Below are 17,715 nucleotides of genomic sequence, written 5' to 3'. Positions count from 1 at the left end.
ATTAATTCAGAGCTGACTGACATCAAAGGCTGAAGGCCAGTCATGGGAAAGGGCATTAGCAATAAATCATATGCTAAAAGCAGTAATGCTTTGAGTCAAGCCACGTTGCTACCATTCAGCAGCCAGCCTGTTAAATAAGTTTCTGCTTGTTTCTCTTGTTCTTGCTTTCCAGCCACCTCAGTATTAAATTCAAGAGATGCTATTTATATTTTGTGCTCCATACAAATCACCTCCAGCTAACTGCAAAAAAGAGAAGCACAACAATGGAATGACCTTCACTTGAGACATCAAAATGCTCTAAATGATAATCAACAAATCAACTTGCACAGGCATGGATCCCTTCTTCATGATGCCCCTTTAAAGGCTAACCATGGGTAACTGAATTCTCAAGGTATTCATTGCTGTCAGTTCAGAGGACTTTTACGGTTGATACAACAGAAAATTCCTTGGATTTAGATGCTCTATATTATCTTTCTAGAAATGTATGTCACTAGACAGCCTATGTTCAATTCCTTGCATGTAACCTTTTTTTGTATCAAATTGCATTCATATCATGACTCTTGAAAAGCATTTAATCTTGAAAAGATTATATAATTCATTTTCTATGCTCAACCAAACTTTGTTAGAACTAAAGAGGAAAGAAAGAATTCCTGAGCAAAGGAAGAGGGAAAAATTCATGCAGCTCCACCATCTAAGCAGTTCTCCTGACTTACACCAGCTGAAGACTACACAGCTTTAAAAGAAACCCTGTAAAGCCTGATGTTGGCACCTGTTAATACCATCCACAGAAATGAACGCATTTTATTGCCAGATAGGAAACTCTATCCACAGCACTGGGATCTTGTCCTTCTCTTCCAAAAAGTGTCACAGGATCTCTCACTTCCTCCTGGACAGTCACCAGAGCCAGAAAAAATAGGACCCGGGTCCAGTGTCTCAGCTAAAAGCAGCCCTCCAGCAGCGCAGAGCTTCCTGTAGAGCCTGTACAATTCTGCCAGCATCAAAGACAAATACACGTTGTGGTTTGAGGATCACTCTTTTGTTTAAGGGCTCCCTCTGCCTCAGTTACTTCCTCTCCCCTCCCTACCAGTCTTTCCACTTCTGCTTTCTGAGTACCTGATTTTTCCAGCTAAATGTTGGCCCATTTTTCCAGACTGCAATGATCCAGACACCTAGACTTCCATAAATATATAAATATGCATAAAAATCACAGGCGTTTATACTTGTGTGATGTAGAAAGGTAATAAATTCAGAAAACACTTTCTGTCCACCAGTATTGTTCACAGATATCCACAAAAGGCAACATCATAAAACAGCCTAATGCCTTTGAATATCAGTTCTGGGCTGGATTCTCAATGGGTGAAGAAAAACTCTTGGTAAACAGGATTTAAAAGCACCCAACCTGCCTGGCTCTTCTGGTCAGCAGTGTGGTGGGGATGTGCTTCTGTCCTAACAGATGTGAGGTGTCTCTTCTTCTGTGACAATGCACAGGAGTCTTGACAATTCAACAGCCTCCTGTAAAATAAGAGCATAACAGACACACAGGGCAAAATAGAGGCTCAAACCCCAAAAGACTTTCAAAAGCAGAGCCAGATGCAATATTGATGGAAGAAGGAGATGTGAGGTATTTTTCCCAATCCCTGACATAGACTACATGTGCTGGATGGTGTAACTGGAGAAGAAATAAGGAGAGAAAGAGAGAAAGATGAGGAAAAGTGAGAGCTTATGTTGTCCCCCTGTAACATTACCTCTGAGATCTCTGGGGTTGTTGGCTCCTTCTCCCATCCAAAGTCCCAGAAAACAGCACTGACAATGAACACCTTCTACTGACTGTTAATTTCTCCCCTTTGCCTGAGCAGAAGGATGGAAAATACTTCATATATCACAGCAGTAACTCAATAACAGTATTGAATGAAAGACACCATTTCAGAAGGGATTTCAGGCAAACAGTTGCTGTGATTGAAGAGTACACTTAATCGGTGGTTTACATTCCACGCAGGAGGGATGAGAAAAGGGAAAGTAATGGAAGACGGACCCTCTTGTCCTTTTCCAATGCATTGCCACAGCCCCATTCATTAGAGAGTCCAAGAAGGGGATGGAAATGTACAGGTGTTACTGAGGGTTTCTGGGGGCCAGTCTCCTAGAAAATTATAGCTCTGTGAGCGCTGGGACCAAAGATACCTGGTTTTCATTGTTCTGCATCTTGCAGTTGTGTTTTCCTGTCTCTAATAAAATGAAAAATATGATTGAAATGGTTCCTAATGTTGAGGGTGTGTGCACTTTTCAACTCTCTGGTGTCCATGAAGGGTTGAGTTCACCATTGCCACCAGAGAGGTCATGAATAGGTTGTCTGTCCTCTAATCAGATATTTACTGCCATGAAACCTGTAAGGATTAAACATCTCTGAACTGTTTATTTCCTGCTATCCAATTATTTTGAATATTATTTTGAGGCAGAGATAGGCATACACCCACACACACACACCCCATATAATGTGCACCATGATATTCCATGTACCACCTTTCCTTTGGGATTTGGTCTTAAAATTGGTTTTGCATAAGGAAGAAAAACAGCATCTGAGAGAGATTTTTCAAACTTCTCCTAGTTTGTTGTATTTTGGAAGCTGATCTCATTCAGATAGTTAGGGTTATTTTCAAAAAAATTAAAAATGATGCTCAAAATCTCAGTGAAACTCCAGAATCATGACTCCAGAAAGACTGTCGTTGTGATGGCAAACCGTTGCTGTGTCTTTACTTTGGGGTCAAGCCTGTCCAATTTGTGCTATATTTGAGAGTCTCTGCAGAAAAAGGTAGAGGGGTCCCACCTATTTGGAGTCTCCACAGAGTGCTAGGGCCCTCATTCTGATCCTGGAAGCAATATTTCTGTGGGTGCAGTGTCACGTCTGGCTAATTAGTGCTTTTAAGAGGAGGATGCATTGTCTTCATCTCCCTTTCCAGTGTGGTGAAGGCCATTTGGAGACCTTTGCATTGCCTTCTGTGGTGCTGTACAGATAGATCCAAAGTTTCTTTGTGAGATCTCAGCTCCCCACCACAGTGCCTGGTGCCCAGAGTGAGGCAAAGTGCCAGGGAAGGTCCCTGGAGAGCTGTAGGAAAAGACAGCTTTCCATAACGCCTGCCAAGTCTGCGGTCCTAGCACAACTCTGCCAAGTAGGGGAAACCTGAGGAAATACGTAACGGCACATTCTTCAGCATCGTCTTTCCCCTCCGAGGCTTGCACCTACCATGGCTCAGTGCCACACAGCACATCTGTGGTGGGGTAAAGCTGCACTGCATCTTCTGTAGGATTGTGTGCCTTAATGCTCTCCTTTTCATTTACCCCAACCCATTTTTCTGCTCCATACCTCAATGGTGGAGCCTGGCCCAGGGATTACAACTCCACAGGTCTCTGCTACCTGCAGGGTAACCTAATCCTAAATACAAGCTTACTGAAGCATCTTCAATAATAAAAAATCAAAATCAAAATCCTACCAGCTGCCCATAGCCGCTAGGGCAGAAGAGACAGTTTCACACCATGTGGGGAAAGGGATATACGCAGCCCCCCTTCATGGAGAGCTTCAGGGCTTATCTCATGGGGAAGAAGGTCTGGGATGTATTCTGTGCATCCGACCTGCAGCAGAGGAATGTGATTGGCAAGGGGGTGGCTGCTATCAAGCCCAACACATTCAGCAAATTCTTTGGCTCTTGTCACCTACCCGATGGCTTTTCCTGGTCTTCACAGCCTGGTCGGTGGGGACCAAAGAAACAGAGGGAGCAGCAGGCAGAGCTGGCCAGCACCATGTTTTTTTCTCAGGTCAGCAGCCAGCACGAAAACTGGATATCTTTTTTGGAAGGCGTTCCCCTGACAGGGCCCACCACTCAGATGAGGGTGGCAGACAAGATTCTAGCCCAGGTAAGGAAACATGCTCTCACTTTTCTTCCTCCTCTTTTCATGTTGGCGATCTGCTCTTGGAGGAACTAATACCCTGTACACCCCAAAATGCTGCTAGAACAAGCAAAAAACCCCAGCTCTAAGGCCAAAATAAGGCTGAGTCAGGCCCAACCCCAGGGGATGTCCTAATCACATTGGTAAAGCTAGATTTGTTACAAACGTGTTAAAGTTTTCCTGCAAAATTTTGTAGGGACTTCACTGTGTTCCAATGGATTTCTTCCAGGGAAATATCTATTTCTGGTCTTTTTTTTCAGGTTTTGAGGATAGGAAAAGAGTAAACATGAATATACACACAGATATATCAACAACAGCTTTTTTCCCATCCAAACTCTCCCCACAAGAACAATACACACTGCTCAAGAGATTGGGCAAAACAGCTCCCATGAGGTATCTGAAATATTATATCTTCAATGCAAGAATGCAAATGCACCAGATCAGGTATATTAGGTATCTTACTCTTGGTTTTCTCTTACAGACATGCTAGAGCACGATGAAAAAAGCACTCACCTTGCATAAAAATCATTCAGAAGTTTTCCACATCCTCCACTAGAGAGAAATTCTCAGCAGAAGGAAGAAAAAAGTCTTTAATACCCAGTTGGCTTTGCTTTTGACAACAGGAATATTTCAGTGCAGAAGACCTGGCTTTGGATGGGAAAACAAAGATTATTTGAAACAGAATTTAGATAGGTCTAAAAGGAATTAGCAAGCCTGTAAGAACATTAAGCAATGGAGTGGTGGAGAAACTCCCCCAGCACCCAGAGAGTTTTACAAAATAGCTAGGATATCTCAGAAAATTAAAAAAAAATCCAGCCACCTCATAAGATACAACTGTATTTATCTTGGCAATTGCTAAATGTCTCATATCACAATGCAAAACCAAAAAATAACAGAATGACATTCCAAATCACCATCTGAATGCAAACACTGCTTGACAGGGAAGGGGCAGAAGGCTGTTTTTTCTTGGATCCCAATCGTGTCAGACAGTTCTAGCTCAGGTCACCAAACAAACCACCATGTCAGAACAGCATCCTATAGAACTGGTTCTTCTTAACAACTCTGCTATCTTTCCTTCCTGAGCATAGGAAATAGACTGGGAAAGCTGGGATCTCCAGGGTCATAATTTTGCTATCTCATCAGTGTGCATAGCCACATCTCAAAGGCACAGAAAACAGAGGTGCAATTTAATAGCTCAGCATTTAAAGGTGTAAGTGGAATAGTTTTCCTAGAATCCCTATCACTGAAAAAAGTTAATTTGTATTCATTTAATCAGGTTGTTACCCTCAAATACCCTGGTTTCTATGCATGAGGCTGAAGAACTGGCAGCTCTGTGCTTTCTGATTGCCAAAGGACTAACCACCAAGCAACAGTCTGCTATTGAAGTTCTCTGACACTTTTTTCATCACAAGATTTTATTTTCATCTGCTTTGCAAAACTTCAGGATGAAATTTCCATGGAAGATGTCTGAGGCTGAGCACAAGGTGTTTGCTGAAAATCCCCATCAAGATGGTCCTTGTTCCTTCTGAGAACATTAGCAGAGAAGATATATGCTGTGTGCTTTACACCTATGCACATATAGTGTAGCCTTAAGACCTGCAAGCTTTGAAGAAGACATGAAATTTGAGAGAAGAAAACTCCAGATGCTGTTTGTAAACTGTGCTTTAAGTGAGGTCAGAGTCAAAAGGAATAAAAACAAGACAGGATCAAGCAGCATCCAGGGAAGAGGCTCATAAGGGTAAGACTTTGACATACTTGTGCTGGATGAAGAAATAGTAAGCAGCCAGATGAGCGTATAGGTTAAGAAAGATGGTAATGGGATGTGACAAAAAGCAGAGAAGTTGCTGACTCAGTGATGGAAGTGGGAGAGTTAGAGAAGGGAAATCGACGTCTAAAGCCTTGGAGTGACAAGGAAAAAGGATAGGGGAAACTGCAGAGGAGGAGGAGCAAATGCATCAAGGAGGGATTAAGGTCTGCACGCCACCACCACTCTCCAGGAGACATGCCAAGGAAGGAGAGAAATACCAGCTATGTAAAAGGAGGTTCTGAAATCTGCACGTGAAGTATTTTGTCAAGTTGGACAAGCTAGAGCTGCCCCTCTTGGAAGAGCATGGTACCAAGGGAGGAGCTCAGCAGACAGATTGGATTCAAGAGTGTTAATGCTGTGAAAACAGGAAGCTCATGAGTTCAATGGAAATATTATGAAAGTACTTTTCTTAAAATAGGAGTCTCACATGCCATTTCAAATGGTGCACAGACTTTTTCCAAGCTCTCCAATCAATACTGCTGGGCATGAGTGTTCAGTGATAAACTCATCATGCCTGGAGACATACCTGGTTTTGTGCTTCACAAATTACTCGTAAAGTAATACGTTAATCTTCTTACACAGATAAAAAGAGTGTCGCAGTTCCTTTACATACGCAGAGCATGCCGAAATTACCCATCCCAGTCAGCTGTAAAAGCAGATTTCAGGATTTAATGGAAAAGTTTGCTAGATTATTATAACAACCACAGTATGCATGCTTTTCTTATATATATATAATTCAAGATTACCCTCAATAAAAATAAGGAACACAAGCAACACTGCATTACACCCCGAGAGTCACTACATCATTGGTCTGGTATACATCAGTGGATTTTGATTCTTTCACGTGTTATATCCGGAGGTGAAGTGAGAGAGTGATTTTAACATACCCAAGTTTTAAGTGTCAGACATCTGAAGCAGATTAATGATGTCTGTGTAAAACTTGCCCTGATAAAATGCCACAGTTCGGACCTCATCTCCAGCCTGATTACAGGACTAAAGCAATCTTCTTTCTTTCAATTCAAGCTTAAGCTGCCGTTGTTTAGCTTATTCTTAGCAATAGCACAGCCAAATAAAACTTATGAACAAGAGAGCTTGAGTCCTCTTCACTCCCTCTTCAGCCCATCAGGACTGAGAGGGAAGAAAAGTAGAAAAAAACCTGCTTATTTCTACCACAAAGTCTCAAAAGATTGCTCTCTGATCACACTGAAGCTCATAGAAGTAAATAATCATCTTGTGGGATGCTGAACACCCACAAGTTGCTGCCCTGTAGGAATTATGGCTTTCCATGATTGCCCCGTCAAGATGCAAAAGTTTTGCTTGTAGACATGGTTTTGGTCCAAGTTCTGGATCTTACTCTGGTTCTCCCACTGTCCTGAAGAGTGACATGGAAAAGTCATTTTGCTACTCTGTACTTTTACCTTGCTGCAAAGTCCCCATCTTCTGTATTTGGCTCTCACCCTGCTTGCATGCTGCCCAGGAAAACCTCGACTGCAGCTTGTGCATTCAAGGGTAACTAAATTACAATTAGTCACCCTGATGCCAGTGGGATAAATCTGGATAGTCAGTACTTCATTACTCATTTCTATTTATCTGGCTGAGGTACTGCAAAGCCTATTTTTAAAATAAAGTAATAAAAATGGTGACAGAGGGTTTCTGCTTTTGGAATAAAAAAATAATCAGGACTTTCCCAGACTGAAAACTGGGGCACTACTTTCATCCATCACTTCTTACGGCTACATGATAACTCTCTCCTTACAATTGCAAGTCATTCTCTATCAGCATACAGGGACAGCTCTCTAGCAAGACACAAATAGAAACAGGCACAAAGCTGCTTATTGGTAAATAAATCAAAGAAGAGGAATTGGGAGAAGGAAATAACACAAAGCTCTCTCTGTCAGGATAGAAGAGATTTATGTGAGAGATTCACTGATGCTTCAGGCCACTGGTGCCATTTTCCAGGGTATGAATGGGTGGATCTTTTGCATACGTTTTGCTGGGTTGACTTAAGTAAGTCTTGACAACTCTCTTTCCCTGGGGACTAGACTAAAAGTATTGTTTAGAAATCTAATATATGGTTTATTTACTCAATTTGTGCTGAGCACTACAGTTCCTTCAGGCCAGCTTCAGCAGTCCATTACTCCATTAATGCTCCATTACTGAAATTAGTGCTGTAATTGGAAGGAGAGAGGATGATGGGGAAGGGGACACTTTTTTAAAGGAGCAGGTCCTGCTTAATCCCATCATGGAAGAAAGCATTAGAAAAAAAATCAACTGCTCCCCCACAAGCCCCTCTCTTAGGGAAAGAGGTAGGGAAGAGAAACTTCTCTCTGGTGGAAGACATGCAATAGCTGCGCAGTTAACAGATGTGTCCAAAGACAGCACCAGCCCATACCCCGTCAAATTAGAGGGTGCAACATCAAGATGCCTCCACACAGACCTCCCTCTGCCAGAAATCAGAAGATACTTAGACTTCACCTTAAGATTCTGGTCCCTTGCATGGAGATGGCACCGCTAAAGGGTCTGCAGATGCAGTCTCTCCTCCCAGTGCCTGTTGCATAGTCAGGCTGCAGCTGAATGTTTCACGTCCTTCACAAGGCTGAAGAAGGGAAAGGGGAGAGACATGATGCTAAGACAGACAGCTTAATCATGGAGATGATGCACAGAGCTGAATTTGGTTTCCACCACTAGTTCTCCTTGAAGTTGTGGAAAATGTAACTGTGTGTCGGGTGGCAGAGATTCCTTTTGCTACTTTCCTTCACTCACCCATCCCTCAAAATACTTTGCAGCATGAAGGAATTCAGGATCTGTGCGTAAATATTAATCAGTCAGCCAAATTACGACAAGGAAATTTCATTGAATCATAGAATGGTTTGAGTTGGGGACCTTAAAGATCATCTAGTTCCTGCCATGGGCAGGGACATCTTCCACTAGACCAGGTTGCTCAAAATCCCATCCAACCTGGCCTTGAACACTTCCAGGGATGGGGCACCCACAGTGTCTTTGGGCAACCTATTCCAGCACCTCATCACCCTCATCGTGAACAATTTCTTCCTTATATCTCATCTAAATCTTGTCCCATCACTACATGTCCTTGTAAAAAGTCCCTCGGCAACTTTCTTGTATGTCCCCTTTAGATACTGTAAGATTGCTATAAGGTCTCCCTAGACTCTTCTCCAGATTGAATAACCACAATTCTCTCAGCCTTTCCTCATAGGAGAGGTGCTCCAGCCCTTTGATTATCTTCATGGCCCTTCTCTAGACTTGGTCCAACAGGATCATGTCCTTTTTATGTTGGGGGTCCCAGAGCTAAAAGCAGTACTCCATGTAGGGTCCCACCAGAGTGAAGTAGAGGGGGAGAATCACCTCCCTTGACCTGTTGGTCATGTTTCTTTTGACACAGCCCAGGATACAGTTGGCTTTCTGGGCTGCAAGCACACATTGCTGTGTCATGTTGAGCTTCTCATCAACCAACACTCCCAAGTCCTTCTCCTCAGGGCTGCTCTCAATCCATTCTCTGCCCAGCCTGTATTTGTGCTTGGATTGCTCTCACCCATGTGGGCAACCCTTGCACTTGGACTAGTTGAACTCCTCAAGGTTCACATGGACCCATCTCTCCAGCCTGTCAAGGTTCCTCTGGACAGCATCCCTTCCCTCCAGCATGTTGACCACACCATACAGCTTGGTGTTATTGACAAATGAGGGTGCATTCAATCCCACTGTCCATGTCACCAAAGATGTTAAACACCACTTGTCATCAGCCTCCACTTGGGCACTGACCCGCTGACTTCAACTCTTTGAGTACAACCATCCAGCCAATTCCTTATCCGACAAGTGGTCCATCCATTGAATTCATGCCTCTTCACTCTAGAGACAAGGATGTTGTGTTGGACACTGTCAAACTTCATGAAAATTGTATCCAAAAACTGTATCTGTACATACGATCACATAAGTTTGCAATAATTTTTCAATACTAATTGTAATTTGATTACCGAGTAACAAATACCCTGTATGGTTATTCTGGATAACTGAAATATATACTGCAGATATACATATTTATTGGTTTAGTTAAATAGAAGACCTGTCAGAAGACTAGCAGGAAGATAATACAATAGCCCTAGAGAGGTCATCTGTTAAAAGAGATTAAAGAATTTACAATAAGAAAAAATGCCAGAGCTTTTAGCTAGGAAGCTAATGCTGCCATTTTCCAGCCAGTGACAGGATTTATTTTGCCAAAGCTGGAACTAGAAAGTCCCAACGGAAATGGAAGAATTAAAATATCTTCCCTGTAGGGGTGAGGGATTGTGGGGACAGGCAATAAAGCTGACTTTATTCATGAGGAGCAGACTGACGCAGAGACAGACTTTGCTGGAGGGGTCAAAATAGTAAAACTTAGCTGCCCACTATTACAGCATGATAGGACTTCGGGTAGAGTGCACATCATATCCTTCTCACATTTGAGTTTGTTCCCATCACACAGACTCATAAAGATTTGCTCTGGAAAAGCTGTTTGATTGCTGGGATAAGGCACTGCTCTGGAAAGGGAGGCTGTGAGGTCCCCCAAACAGCTTGACTCATTGTCTGGGGCTAGCTGCACCCCACTGAGAGCTCAGCTGCAGGCACAGTGTCCATCAGAGGGAGGAGAAGGTAGAGGCCAAGGGAGGTAGTGCCTGGAGAAACTGGATCTCTCCCTCTCATAACAAGAGAGGCCTAGCCTCAGGGCAAAAATATCTACCGAAAGAGAAATCAACTTGTTCACAAAAACAAAAGAAACAAAACAAAACCAAAAAAAAAAAAAAAAAAAAAAAAACACAAACCACAAAACCACACCACAAAACCCAAACCAACCAAACTAATGAACAAAAACTGAAAAGAAAGACAAGCAAACCTTGCATCTTACATGCTTATGAAAAAGAAAGTTAGCTCTCATTCTATGAGACCTCGGTGTTTTTAGGAGAGCACTTTACCCCTTATGGGCTAAAAAGAAGATGCTAGTCCTTCAGGCTGTGCTTCTGACAAAGGGGACTTGTCCCTAAACCTCTCCCTGGCTGAGCCACACAGGTGGGATATGAGTTAGTTGCTCCTTCCTTGCCCAAAATCTGAGCCACAGATGAAAGTTCAGGGTGCAAATGAGAGCTGCATCAGCAAGTGTGAGCAGATCAGCTGTGGGGATAGCTGGAAGCCCCTCTGCAGGTTACATTGCCTTGGGAGAGCCCAGGACACACCATTTGACACCTCTCTGGGCATCTGGCAGTGTCTCAGAGATCTGTGCATCTCCGGTGGCTGACAGGGAGCAGCCACGTAATGAGTCCCCTCTGCTACCAAGCCCTTGGCCAAGAAATGCATCAGTGTGCCAGGATGCTAAATACACTCCTGTTGGTGAATGCCACTTAAAGAAGACTGTTTTAGAAAGATGAAAATGGGCATTTCATCCAGGCAGAGACTGACAGAATACAGTGGGGATAAAATTACAAGAATAATAAGGCTTCAATTCTCCATTTTTCTATACTTTCAAGCTACCCTAGATTTCTCAACAGGGCTTCAAGAGCAGAGAGAAAACCATAAAGGACAAGTGAATGCCCCCTCAAGAATTAAATCCCAATTAACACACCATCAGTGATGAAGGACACATTTTACATGGTCGATTAAAAGACTCCTCCCTATTGATCTTTGCAGCTAATCATTGTCCTACCCCTGCTTAGGGAGTGCAGACACAAACCAGCGATCTAAATTTATTGAGACTCCTGGCAATCAATAGGTCAGACTCCTGGAGAAGCATTATGCAGTAAGCATCTCCACTGACTCATCACGGGCCAGCGAGCCCCAGATCTCCAGCAGGTCCCTGAAGCTGTTGCCTTCTCTGCCCGGACAGTTCACACAAGGCCAGGGTTGCTCTGTGTTTGCTCCTTGTCAAAGCCCAGACAAACAGCCCACAACAAAACAAACAGCTGCAGCGATCGCTTGCACCTTCAGGTCAGCATCATGGCATGAGAGCCGGGTACCTGGAGGCAGTAGACAGCCTGCCATACGAGCCCTGCAGTTTTGATTTAAGCAAAACAAAAGTGAGTAGCTGTAATTTCACAGATGGGAGCAATTCATTAGCTGGGAAAATATGTGGTTGCTCTTATCAGGAGTGACTGGGGAGCTTTTGATGCAAATGCCCATTTGCAGCTGCCTCTCACCAGATCAGTGAAAGGCAATAGACTGTGAGATGGAAAAAATCAAACTGTATATTCATTTGAGAGCCTGCAACAGAGCGACAGCATTGCCAGGCAATATTTCTGGGACCTGCCATGTGCCCAGGTGATCTGCCACTTCTGGATTTTATAGTACGTGATAACAAGAGGATCGCACACTCCATTAAATCACCTGGACAAGCGTCGTTCATATGACTGCAACCAACGGGTCAGAACTAAAACCACAGTAAATAACCGACCTGAGCACCCTGACTGTCCAGGACTAAAAGAGCAAAGGTGGGAAAGACAAGTTTAAAAAAACCAAACAAACAAAACCAAAACAAACAAACAAAAGAAGACTTGTCTCATTTTAGACAGTCGTCATCTCAGCTTGAATTCTTGTGCAAGGCTGATGGTACAAATCAGCCTTTCCATGCTCTCCAGTTACACTGCAGCAAAACATGTCCTCTGTAGAAATGACCAGTATGGGTAATCAAAGTTTTCAGTCTGTAAGAGCTTTTCCTGGTTGGTAAATGGCAGGAAAAGTGAAAAAATAGGGGGAAGCAGCTATAAAGAGAAGCTACTCACTGCAAAGCCAGATTTCTAGGGTGGTACTGGGAGTGGAGGTAAGCACACCCCACTTTCTGTGCATGGTGGTGTGGATGGCTTTTGCCCACATTAAGGCTTCACATGAAAAGGCCTGCATGTCTCAGGCCAGGATCTACAGGATTGGTTTTTCAGCACATGGGCATCACAGGAAGCATTTCAGCCTTTGGCACAGAATATGGGTGTCCCCTGTAACCTTCTGGGAAAAGCACTCCCTAATTTATCAGCTAAATTAGCCAAGTTAGATGAAAACTCAGGTCACAACACGTCTGGTCCCAAAAGAAAACCATTGAAAAGTCTCTCACTGACTACAGTAAGCTTTGGAGAGAGTTATTATTTGGGCACAAATAATCTAGCCATACACTCACACACTCAAGGTGAGAGAGGAATGAAGAGAACTGGAAGTACCAGGTGGTGATGTAGGCACTGTGGTGCTCTCTGCATTTCCCTAGCAACAGCTATTAGATTTTGCTGGGAGGCAAACACCTTCCGGTACCAGGGTTTGTAAAAGAATTAGACATGGCCCCAGCACAGACCCTTTAGATGATGTGTAAACTGGTCAAGAAAATCATCTTGCCATTCCTCATTCAAGAAAATGTCCTTATTTGTGAAGTAAATGAAGGAAGCATGGATATTTGTTTCCTCACTAACTTCCAAGAGCAAACTGCAACAATCTTGTGGTGATAAGGAATCTGGGAGACATGGCAGTCTGGTGTGAAAACACACAACAAAAGATTTAAAGAGAGAGAAAGAAAAACTCCAGATAAGTTACATTATTATTTCATTTCTACCCAACATGCAAAGGCTGCAGCACCACCATTGTTGCATAATGTCCTCCTAATCCCCCTCTGGTGAAGTGGCATCCCACAACAAACATCTCTGAGAACAAGCATCCAGGCAGAAAAGGGGTAAAAAGGTGGGGAATGGGCTCGGTCATTTCAATTTAGATTTCTGAATGACGCAAGAAAGCTGCCTGGGGGAGAAGTCCTCAGAGAAAATAGTAAATCTTTATTTTACATGACATTAATTACACTTTTACTGGGAGCTAACCCTATTACAGTATTGTATACAGCCACAGAAGATGGTACTTCTGTGGTGTCCCTCCCAATAAAGAGCTGTTGTGCAGGAGGTCCAGGGGCCAGGCCATGGGGTTTACTGCACTCTGTGACACAGCTCATAAAGACTGCTTAATGCACTTCCTTGCAAGTACTTTTCTTTATGACTTTCACGAGATTAGAGGCGTGGGAAGGAGCAGGATTCTCATTAATTTATTCTTTAATGCGAGATCCTTTAACATGGGCTGCAAATGAGATGTGAATTCCTCCTCCCATACATCCCAGTTGGATCTCTTACTGGGGGACTGGAAAAGCATTGCAACACCAACAGTGCAGGGTGTCGTGACTAGCCGTGTCCCTTGTGGTGACTTATCCTCCAGCATAAGACCTTGGAGCACAGACCTCAGCACGGCTATGGGACATAATCCTCAGTTCGCATTCAGAAAAGTGGCAGAAGTTAGTTCTCCTGTGTCCCAGATCACCAGGAGACCAGCAATTACTACCATGGACTCAGGCAGCAATGGACAACAGCAGGTGAAAAAAAATAAGTAGCTGAACCTGCCTTGGCAGGGGGGTTGGACTGGATGATCTCCAAGAGGTCTCTTCCAATCCCAACCATCCTGTGATTCTGTGAACAGCAGACGTTCAGAGCTGGAGCAGCGTTACTGGGGTTTTGTTGGAAGAAATAAACATCAGAGAAACAGAAAGAAAAAAGGAAAAGAAGACTAGAGGGTAAGAAAAACATGATTAGCCAGATTCTGAGAAAATACTATAAGAAAGAATTTGGTCCAACCACTATTACATAAGGGCTTCAGACCACGAACAAGAGAAACAGTCTCATAGCATTTGATCTTTCACTCAGGACAGCACGGCTTGGACAAGACAAATTAAATTGTATCAGGTTTCCCCTCTCCAAATAAAATAGCTTACAAATCCCCTATCTAAGCACTATTGTGCTTGAGGCAAAAGGTATAACACAGACACCAAGCAAGGTGCTGACCAGCAAGATCCAAAGAGACCAAACACAGCCAGGAAAGCTATGTCAAAGCAAATGTTTTAATAGAGACCTCAGGTTGCCCAAAACTTACTCTGGCGCTGAGTGGTTACAAGTCTCTTTCTCACTGATAGCTGAAGGAGCTACTGATGAGTTGGAGATCAATTAACCTGCAGCAGTGCTGGGTGACAGTGAAAATGTGCAAGCTGCTTTAGGAGAACCAGAGCAAGACAAAGATTTAGTCTGGCCCCTGACATGGGTGAGGCGATGTACAATTTGCGTGAGCCACTTCTCTATAGCAGGTGAAACGGGTTTCCCAAGAACCTTGAGCAGGGTTATGTGCAGGCAAACCACCTTGAGCAGTGCCTGAGGGGGCACAGCCTGCGCTTGGCATGGCAGTCTAACCAAAAACGTTTTTTCAAAACAGTGATGGGATGGATGAAAGAATGAAAAGCAGGCAGTTGGTACTAGAGAGACAGTGTATCTTCTAGATCCAGCTGGGCTGGGGACTACCTGTGCACTGCAGAGGTAACCCTTGCTGGAAGTTACTGCGACCCCTCCTCTACCAACTGAATTTCACAGGCGATTTCTCTAATCCCAGAATTCCTGCACCAATCCAACCCTCTCATTTTGCTGGAATTAAATGAATACTGGCAGAAAATATTTAATCAGTATCTTCCAATCAGCTGAGAATGACAGCCAGTATTGAGAAAATACATTCTTCTATAGGTTTAGCTAGATTTGAAAGCAAGTCTTCTCACAGGCTCATACTGCAATTATACTTATGTCCACGTACACTGCATCAGTAGGGAATTTCTCCTCCTGTACCACAGACATCCTGTGCTGGTTGCTCAGCAGTGCAACAAACTCATGCTATTGTAGACTCATCCAAAAATAACTTCCTGCCTGTAGAAACGCTTTGTGCTCTTGCATGTCCACTTGCTGAGCAGAAATCAGTGCAAGCACACGTATGTGAGGAATGCAACCTGCGTATAGCACTGAACTTGAAATCTTGAAATGCGGACTTTGGATAAACACTTTGCATATATGTAATGGCTTCCAAGGAAAAGTGAGACTTGATTACTGACAGATATCTACAACCCCCCCTGATTTTACAGTTAGAAGCAAAAAAAAAAAAAAAATTCAGCAGGAACTTTGGAAGTGAAAAATGTCGGTCCAGTGTAATTGTTGTTATAATTCAGTGAATTCAATTAAAAAAAACCCATACTCAATTAATTTTGGAAAGTTGCTTTTTCTTTTTCAAAACCAAAAACAATAGAGCAAAGCATAGAAGGTGCAAGAAGCCTAAGAATGAGAGATGTGCAAATTAGCCATGATGCTCCGAATCAGTCATTTTCCATAACAACACTCTCACAGGTGGTCATAAAAAAGAAGTGAGGAAGAAAAAATAAGGTAAATAGAGATGCAGGGCAGCTTTATGTCCTGTAATTAACTGCCAATACTACCATGAGGGAGAGAGACAGCCTGTAAAGGACAAAAAACAAACAAACAAACTGGATGCCAGGCTGTTTCTTGCATGAAACACCCTGATCTAAAATGCCACCTAGCAGTGTGTGCAAATCTCTACGAGAGTTCCAGCAATCCTCGCAGGGACCAAACTGCCATGGCTGGAGAAGAAAATACTTCCCATATGGGAAAAATAATGACACAAAATGCCCCCAACTACGCTGCAAGATCCTTTGAAGGTTACTGTATTCAAGCCACTGATAGCACCATTTCACTGTCAAAGGGACAGCTAGGTAGTACTTTTCTTGAACAATCCATTATATTTTTCTCCTAAGCAAGTTTGCCAAAGAGAAGGTATTTGAGCAGTAGGGCTCCAGTTCTATGTGGGACCCAAAGGGCAGTGATTTTCCACACCATCTCCAGGGTACCTTTGAAAGTTCTCCCAATTTGGCTCAAATTTTTTATATGTGATATTCAGCTTAAAAGAGAGCATAATTAGAGCAAACATAGCTTGTTTGGTTACAAATGCATGTCTCATACCTCCTTCAGTGTGTGCCCTGGCAATGATTTTCCAGGGTTGGGACTTTTATAGCTCCTCTCTACAGTGAGGACTGGTCATCTTCTCCTAAGGAGACCCCTGGTGATGTCTCTTGCCTCTCTGAGACTGACTGCTTTCACAAAACTTGTAGGAACAACCTGCTTCTGAGATCTGGCCTTTTCTAGCTGGATTCCCACCCAACTTGCCAAGTCCAGGAGTTACCATGGGGGTGAGCAAGAGCAGCCAGAGCACACTCATACCATCCTCACTTCTTAGAGAAATGGTGGAAAAAAATCCCAAATGCATGAGCTGGAGGAACATGAAATGACCAAATACAATAGGAGAAAAAGATGCTTTAGGAAGGGGAAAAAGAGCTCTCAAGCATTTTAGATTTGAGGTTCAGGCCCCTGATCTCAAGATGGCTTAAGCAGAGAGAAGCTAAGCTAGTCCCTCTGAGGTTTATACCACAGGTAGCCTGTTTGCTTGCTCACAGCTCCTGCTTCCCTGTCCCAGCCCATCCAGCATGTGATCCCTCCTTTAACCTGGCCTGGTGGACTTGTAGTTGCTCCAGATTCTCCCATGAAGGGGTTGTGCAGAGAGAGCTTCAACAAGCTGGACAGAGACTCCCCAACACCATCAGTACACCCAGGCTGTGCAGTGAAAGCAGCCACAGTCACTCAAGTGGGTAGGGAGGTTGTGAATCCCCAGCGCCACCATCGAGCAGGTTACCAAGAGTTGTTGTTTTGCTTTTTCTTGGTTCCCAGTTCTTGAAGGGAGCCCTGGGAGCAGAAGGGTGAGAAGGAAAGGGGGGAAGAGAGGCAGCAGAGGGAGGAGGGGCAGAAGGGAGTTATACTCACAGCTTTTCACAGCTGAAAACAGACCCCACTGCTGGTAATGTGAGAGGGCTGGAGCAGGCGCCAAATGGATAAGGCTGTAGACAGTGGGGCCAGAGCGCTGATACTTGCCAGTACCTGCAGATAGGAGACAAATAATTGGCACATGTTAAGAAACAAAACAAAAAATAAAAGGGGGGATGTGGGGGGAAGAAAAAAAAGGTTGAGAGAAAGAGACAGAGAGTTGTTAGATGTCCGTATTTTCTAAATGTGTCTGGCAGGAGCCCCTGCAAGGAATTTAAT

General features: G+C 43.6%; 1 long non-coding RNA gene across 5 annotated transcripts in view; it reads right to left on the bottom strand.

The window, feature by feature from the left end:
- The window catches only part of LOC139827252 (uncharacterized), a 71,562-nt gene that overhangs the window by 30,239 nt on the left and 23,608 nt on the right, over window positions 1-17,715 (bottom strand). For 3 of the 5 annotated variants that reach the window (XR_011737689.1, XR_011737687.1, XR_011737690.1), the window contains 5 exons: window positions 17,437-17,550; window positions 8,222-8,342; window positions 6,273-6,392; window positions 4,453-4,587; window positions 1,400-1,848 (listed from right to left, as the gene is read on the bottom strand). This is a non-coding gene — a long non-coding RNA (uncharacterized lncRNA). The remainder of the gene's footprint in view (window positions 1-1,399; window positions 1,849-4,452; window positions 4,588-6,272; window positions 6,393-8,221; window positions 8,343-17,436; window positions 17,551-17,715) is intronic. The other 2 variants (XR_011737688.1, XR_011737691.1) reach the window with 2 other exon arrangements.

This window comes from Patagioenas fasciata, chromosome 2 (assembly GCF_037038585.1).
Source record: "Patagioenas fasciata isolate bPatFas1 chromosome 2, bPatFas1.hap1, whole genome shotgun sequence".
Classification (NCBI taxonomy): Eukaryota; Metazoa; Chordata; class Aves; order Columbiformes; family Columbidae; genus Patagioenas; species Patagioenas fasciata.
Note: the sequence above shows the minus strand (reverse complement) of the source record. Positions and strands in the feature narration are given on the sequence as shown.